Source organism: Pavona decussata, unplaced genomic scaffold, assembly GCF_977016875.1.
Source record: "Pavona decussata unplaced genomic scaffold, jaPavDecu1.1 SCAFFOLD_64, whole genome shotgun sequence".
In the NCBI taxonomy this organism is placed as follows: Eukaryota; Metazoa; Cnidaria; class Anthozoa; order Scleractinia; family Agariciidae; genus Pavona; species Pavona decussata.
The window spans coordinates 998,392-1,005,890 of record NW_028145484.1 but is presented as its reverse complement, the minus strand read 5'-3'; the positions used below and the strand labels follow the sequence as shown (position 1 = coordinate 1,005,890).

Here is a 7,499-nt window from a genome sequence, read left to right as displayed (position 1 = left end):
GTTCTGATATAGGAATTAAGACAACATTAATTTGAAGAACAGCCAGAATTAAAGATAATTACTGTACTTGTAAAAAGCAATAGAAAATATAGTTCACAGTTCACCTCTACGGCAGTTTTTATCTGCACTCTCATAATTTTATACGTGTTATACTCAGATTGATATCAGTTTCTTTTTAATTATTTGACGTATTCTTGCTTGAGGTCTTTTCTTTACTGGAACTGAGAGGGGGGACAAAGCACGATGAAAGTCGAACCTCAACTATAAACCACCCTAGTGACCGGGGAGATAAAATTCTGATAAAACCTTCTGCCTGTGCTAATTGGAGTTTTGACTGTACGTCGAGAGCACGTGTAATCATTTAAAAGAAATTTTGAGCCGATCCATCAACACTAAATACTAATCATTCACTAACGGTTTACACAGTCGGTAAATTTCATAATACGGCCTTCACAGATGGTAGAAGATTGTTTAAATGATATCTGGCAAGCAGGGTTCGGCTGAACATGTTTGATAAGGTTTCAAAACGTATCCTTGCGGTTTTGTACATCAATAAATATACTGCCACATATTAAAATAAAGAACAATCTTTACAATTATAAAAGCACTAGTTATCACCATGACTGTGTACAGCATAAATCTGCGCAACAATGCATCTTACTGAGGAGAAACAGAACGATAGGCAACATTCTGCAAAAATGTTTACGACATTTAGCCCCGTTTTACACGATGAGCAAGGTGGCAGGCGTGCCTGCATGTGTTACCCATCTAACCGAGCTATCCTGAGCTTGCGAGCGGTTTTCAAAGTGTCTTGAAAGTGCTTTGCTGCTATGCCGCGTCACTTGCTTAGGTGGGAAAGACTGGTTTTACATGTAAACACGAGCTGTGTATTAGCTTGACTATTAACATAATTCAGTTACCTGCCAGCCCACTGATCTGCCATCCACTTAAAACGAGGCCTTACTATGCTGACTGACTCCATCCCTTAACATTTCAGTGTTTGTCTTATATTTTAATTATACTATCAACAATTTTAAAGTGATATAGTAATGAGGCACAGAACAACCTGCATGTAATATTCAAAGCGGATTCATTCTTTCAAATCCCACCGATTGCAGTCAATGAGAGCGAAACTGTCTGAAAAAGTTTAAAGCAAGTGTAACGTTGCTAAGAGACCGGATTAGTCTCGACCCAGGACTTCGAGGCGAGGAACACGGCCATCTTTGTGAGTGCAGTTGTTGTTGTTCCGTTGCGCTATAAAAGGAGAGTTTATCCACTTTTAAACTGGTGCCAACGGTGGGATCGACGAAATGGCCCGAGGGAAATTCTGGTAGATATAATCGAACGACTAACCATGCAGTCGAAGCCGTGGTTACTGCTATCCCTTCAAGTGGTGCTCAAGGAAACTACAGGCCCCCCAGTTCGGATGGGCTAATGGCAGGGGTAAGGGGTGTTAGTCATGTGGGTCTTCGTCCCATTTCCAGAGAGATCGTCAGCAGGGAAACTTGCGCAGGGCGGGGGACAGACCGTAAACGTGTGCCGCTCCTCGCCGGAAGACCAAGTACCGGGTGATACGTATAAGCTTCATCCAATCTAACGTGTTTTTACCTGACTGCAAGATCGAAGGGGTCCCTGTGACTGCAGTAGTGGACTGTGGTAACCCAATCTGTATTTTGAGTAACGAATTTTTTAAGTATATTGGCGTAAACGACACCCTAGGGAAGGAAGGTCGTAGGTGCTGAGGGCTCACAGCTGGACATCTTGGGAACCATGGAACTAGACACAGCCCTCAAGGGGATAAAAGCTAAACAGCTTTCTTATATCTGTGACAACCTCAAGCAGAGTGCCCTACTTGGGGTGGACTTTTTAAGGGACAGTAGGTGTGTTAGCAAGGGAATCATTCAAGCTGAAGCAAACACAGAGGTGAACTTGAGAGATGAATCAAGTTGGGGGGCAGGGGAGGGGGTGCACAGAGTCTCCCTGGTAGAAACTGTTGCTATTCAGCCTGACCGCAAAGTTGATCTCATGTGCCAGGTTTATGGGGCAAATTTGGTAGGATTTCAGGGAGTCCATAAACCCATGGATTTTTCTTTGAAAGGTTCCCAATTACAGTGCGCAGAACTCTATCCTTAGTCAGTAACAGATCAGTCCCATTTCGTTTCTACAACTATTCTGATCAACCAGTTACGATCTACAACGACACGAGTGTGGGCGATTTCTGTCCAGCCGTAGGGCGGGGCAGGGCAATACCCACAGCGCAAAATTACAGGGTTGAGTCCACCTCTAAAGACAGCCATATAGGAACAATGCATTGCAATGTATTGTCAGTTGAATTGGAACCGGCTTGGGCTGTAGCTGACAAGATGAGGCAACTGTTCCCTATAGATAACGATCAGATAACGGAAGATCAGAAGCTGAGCGTGTGGAAAATCATGGCCAAGCACTCTAACGCAGTATTTAGGGGACCACACGATATTGGCCACTGTCCTAAGGCACAACTTAGAATTAACACCGGAACTGCAACTCCTGCGAGACTTCCACTGCGCCACTTTTCACCTCAACAGGAGGAGTACATAAACAAGGAGACGCAAAGGTTACTTGAGAGAGATGTGATAGAGCTGTCTACCAGTCCTTGAAGTGCTCAAGTCGTCTTAGCTTCTACGTAGAAGGGCTATTACCGTTACTGTGTTGATTTCCGCAGGCTAAATAGTGGCACTGTCAAGGAACACTACCCTATTCCAAGGGTGGAAGACATGATCGATACTCTTGCTCGAGCGAAATTTTTTTTTCAACACTGGACCTTGTCTCTGCCTATCATGCGTTTGAAATTCACCCAGGTGACAGGAAGAAAACAGCATTCTCTACAAAGCAGGGACACTGGCAGGGGAAACGAGTACCCTTTGGGCTTTGTAACGCAGATCCGTTCTTTGTACGGCACATTGCAAGTCTCTTAGCAGGAATGTCATGGGCAGAACTCTTGGCATTCTTTGATGATGTCCTGGTCTTTAGAGCCACTTTTGTCAAACACTGTGAGTCTTTAGATCGTGCTTTCTCTCTCTAATAGAGGAGGCCGGGTTGAAAGTGAAGCCAGAGAAATGCCGTCTGTTATCACGCCGCGTACCATTTGTTGGACATACCCTGTCAGCTCAAGGAGTTTACACAGTTCCCGATAAGGTTTCCGCAGTGAAGTACTGGCCACTTCCGACCAACGTGTCTGAGCTAAGTGTTTTTCTGAAAAAGATTATTTACTACAGAAAGTTTATTCCGGATTTTGCAACTCCTGCAAGTCCTCTTTTCCAGCTTGTGGAGAAGCTGCGGAACTTTGTGTGGGACAACGACTGTCAGAGATCTTTCAACCTGACCCTGAAACAAGTTTGTTGCTGTTGTGGTGGACATGTATACCAAGTGGCCCGAAGCGTACGCCTTTCCTGATCATGAGGCTGGCACGGTCGCCGAGCTGTCATGGACAACTTTGTATGTGGTTTCGGTTGCCCTCGTGGACTACTTAGCGACCAGGGTCGCAATTACGAGTTTCGGACATTCCGCGGATTATGCAGCTCGATTGAGTCCGTCAAACAGAGGACAACGCCTTACCATCCTCAGTGTGATGGGGGAGCAGAACGGCTTATCTGCACGGTTACCAGTGTTACTTCCAGGATTGCAGAGGAGCAGAAGGAGTGGGATCAGTACCTTCCTAAGGTCCTCCTGGCTTTGCGAGCATCCACTCATGAAACGACCGGCTTCTCCCCCAGCATGCTCACATTCGGTAGCAAGCTGAGATGACCTATTGATGCAATCTTTGGTAGGGAGCTGAGATTACCTATTAATGCAATGAGAGGGGGAACTCAATCAGAACAACCTTCTGATTACCCATCTTTCGTCAAGAAGCAGCATGAAATACTTAGTGGAGTATACAAATGAGTGGGTGAAAATCTGAGGGTCAACCTCCGTCACCAAAAGGATGTGTACAATGCACGCTGCAAGGGAAACTCAAGGCCGTACCGTGAGGGTGATCTGGTATGGCTACTGGAAAAGGCTGTTCCCCGCTAGTCATACCGGACGTTCTATCACCTCTGGTCCGGACCATGGCGAGTAGTGAAGGTCATATCTGACGTCACGTACAGGATCCAGTGAGAGGAGGTGGCACCCACAAGGGAAAGACGGAAAACGAGAATGATTGTGCACCAGGAGCTTATGACCCGGAGCCTCCATCTACCCTATATAGGGGCAACAGCGTATTTACACCCTGGGCTATTTTTAGGATTGAGCATTTCCCGCGAAATTTGTTACATGATACCTTTTGCGACCGCATTTGAGCATTGAAAAAAAAATGGTGGACAGAAGGCAACAGTTTTGGCCAGGAGGTGGTAGCGCAACTCCACCGTTCCAAGTCCTTTATTTTGCTCTCGTCGATTCCACCCTTTCCTAATAAACTACCCATGATACAATGCGGTGTTTTGTGATCTTCATGTTCAAGAGCGATGGGAAATGGCCGGGAAGTTTGTGTCCGCGTGAAGACATTTGGGCTTGTGGAGGCGTCTTGTCTTTGAGGGGATACAGGTTTTTCGTTCATTTCCTGTTGGTTCTTTTACATTTTTACACGTTCGTATCGACTATATGAATAATAGAATTGAATTGAGGAATACTAAACACACCGTTGTGTGCGCTCCAGCGTGTCGGTGAATGTTAGCAAAAAGCTTGTGCAGAAGTTGATTTCATCTTCGCTTCCGCTGCTGGTAGCGTCTTTCAACTTATAAATGAAGCGTTTTGGCCAAACAGTTTTTTCAGGAGATCAGACGCAGGAAAAGTTTGCGAAAAAGAGCGACGATTCTGGATCTTGTACGCCTTCCAACGATGGCAATGTTCCGGCCTCTACTTCGAGCTCGTCTTCGACTTCTGAAGGACGTCCTCTCTCAATAAAGAGCCTCTTAAGACAGCAAATCCAGGGAAAACTCAGTACTGAAAAGGAATCTGGTGATTCATCGAGCAGCTCGACGAGTGGTGTGGGAATTTGAAAACATCTGGATTTATTTGCGAAGTGATTTCCTTGACCGATCGTTACTCGCCATTTCTTCATGAAGAAAATAATGACATCCCTGGTTCATCAGCGTTAGTAGTTTACCCATCTAAGGATCATACATACAGCAGTGAAACGGGACCTTTCCAGCAGGTAAGACTTGTCATTTTCCCCGATGGTTCTTGGCGTTTGCAGTGTCCTATCTATGAATTTCAGGATGTGTCAAAAGGGAAACTTTCGCCTTTCAGTTGTGAAGAAGTGCTTTCTCTAGTCTCTAGTTGGTTTACCCGGCACCACACGTTGTGTCCTGGTCTAATTGGTCTGGAAGATGTTGAAGGAAAACTGGGTTATATTCCTAAAAATGTGAGAGTACTAGCAGACCCTGTTAAGATTGTGCAGGCGGTTTCTTGTAAAGTTTGGCATGTTCCAAGCTCCCAAGCACGTAAGGATGAGTCTGATGCAAGAAGGTTTCATGTTTGTGGAGAATGTCTCAGAGCACATAGCTATGTTCAACGGCGAATTACTGAAAAAAAAACAATGTCGATACACCAACTAAATGTAAACGTCAAATCCCTTCGAGCAACTATCCCATCAAATACCTCTCTCCGAACAGCAAACAGAAGCGCTATTCCCATCTGAAGAATGACCGACTGCGCCTTAAAAGGAGAGTTGACCGGTTCTACAAGAAGACCAAAATTGAGCTTCCAGAGAACCAATCCATCGAGCTTTGTCAACTTGTAGAAGCCATCGAAGATTCAGAAGATGGGAAAGAGGAATTGAAAAAGATAGTGATGGAAGGAAATGCATTAAAGGACAACAAAGGAAATTCCTCTGGTGTTATCTTGGAAGAAGTGTGGAAAAAGGACCGTGTAAGTTTCTTTAAAGATCAGCAAAGAAATGGTAAGTTGTTGTATCTCTCATTAATAATTAGATTATGAGCTGAGATTAGTTCCTACTATGTGATAAATGACAAGGGCACATCCCAAATCAGCTATCGCACATAGAATTGAGAGCAAATCATTGGTCTCAATACTTTAAATAGTAAATAGTATAAATCTCCACTAAGGAAAAGGTAGATTATGATCATTAACAATGTAACAGAAATAGGTCAGGTCAGGTGCATGTGTTTGGCTTATTGCTTTTTCATTTGCTTTTTAGTAACTGGTAAAAGAGGAAACAGGTGGTCCCTGGCTACCATACGAGTTGGTAAGCTATAAGAATGGCTTTGATTTAGAAATCTGCATCAATTTTGCTTTGAAACAACATTGTTTGATCATGTAATTCATCCTTAATTACATCCTCAATTTGCCATGCACAGTGGAAGCCTTGGTCATACATGCAGCTTCTCTGATGTTATGCTGCTAATATTTATGACTACCTTTATATTGTTATTGCATGGTTTTATGATTGCTTCTTAGCTCTTGCAGTTTTCACCAGAAGCCCCTCTGCATTTGATGCACTTCATGGTCTCAAAATCCTTCAGCTTCCTTGCTCTAAAGTCCTTAGGAAAGTTTTGAAAATGCTGGTATCGATGAGGAGTACCTTAAGGCACAGAGTTGTAAATTTAAAAGTTACCAAGAGCAGCGAGAGAATGACCATCATCCTAGACCACTTGGAATTGGAGTAATGATGTGGGATGAAGTTAAGGTATATAGAGTACATATGGTTGAATTGTGATACCAAGACACATCCAGATTGTGGATGTAGATCTGGTTCCTGATGTACCTTTGGTATTTAATTTCAGGTCCAAATGAAGGTTGCCTGGAACTTGAAGGGTGGAGGAATAACAGGCTTCACCATACCGGAGGATGAGCTAAAAGTGCTGCATGATGTTTACACCTCCACAGTGGAAGGTGGTGCCAAGAAGGCCAGCTACATCATACAGTTCTTATGGAGAGATCTCACCTCTGGATATGATCTAGTGGGACCATATTTTCCCATTGAGGCTTCCATCACATCTAATACTCTCCAAGAATTTGTCATGCTGTGCTTGAAAGCATTCACATCATATGGCTTCAAAGTGGCAATCATCCTGTGTGATGGAGCTTCTTCTAACCTCACAGTATTGAAGATCCTTACTGGTTATGAAAGAAAAGAACTTCCAGTAAATGAGGCAGATGACAACTTGCGTGATAAATTTTTCTTGGATATTTCTTTTCCTAATCCAGAGGATCCCTATGGCAGGCCCATATTTGTCATGATATGCCCAAGTCATCAGGTTGTAATTCTTAAGATGAACAAAAAGGTGTTCCAATAATAAAGTTTCAATTGGATTTTTTTTTGTTCAGATCCAACAGCTTACAGTTTTGAAACTGCTTGACAGTCCATTACCTGCACTTCATGTTGATCTTTGCAATGATGAAAATTTACATTGTACATTATGATTTGTAATCTAGACTTGTTAGTGTTGTAAATATGATTCGACCATCACAGACACTGACAGGTAGAAATATAGTGGGAACCTAATGAACATGTTTCGGCA

The 7,499-nt window shown here is 43.5% G+C and overlaps 2 pseudogenes across 2 annotated transcripts in view; one reads left to right on the top strand and one right to left on the bottom strand.

The window, feature by feature from the left end:
• The window catches only part of LOC146478304 (uncharacterized), a 172,558-nt pseudogene that overhangs the window by 62,749 nt on the left and 102,310 nt on the right, over positions 1–7,499 (bottom strand). The gene's annotated exons all lie outside the window — the stretch shown is intronic.
• LOC146478309 (uncharacterized) lies at positions 2,307–7,470 on the top strand (annotated as a pseudogene). Its single transcript, XR_014865070.1, has 6 exons — positions 2,307–2,628; positions 3,065–3,372; positions 4,991–5,917; positions 6,176–6,223; positions 6,436–6,664; positions 6,762–7,470. The product of XR_014865070.1 is annotated as an uncharacterized LOC146478309 (transcript).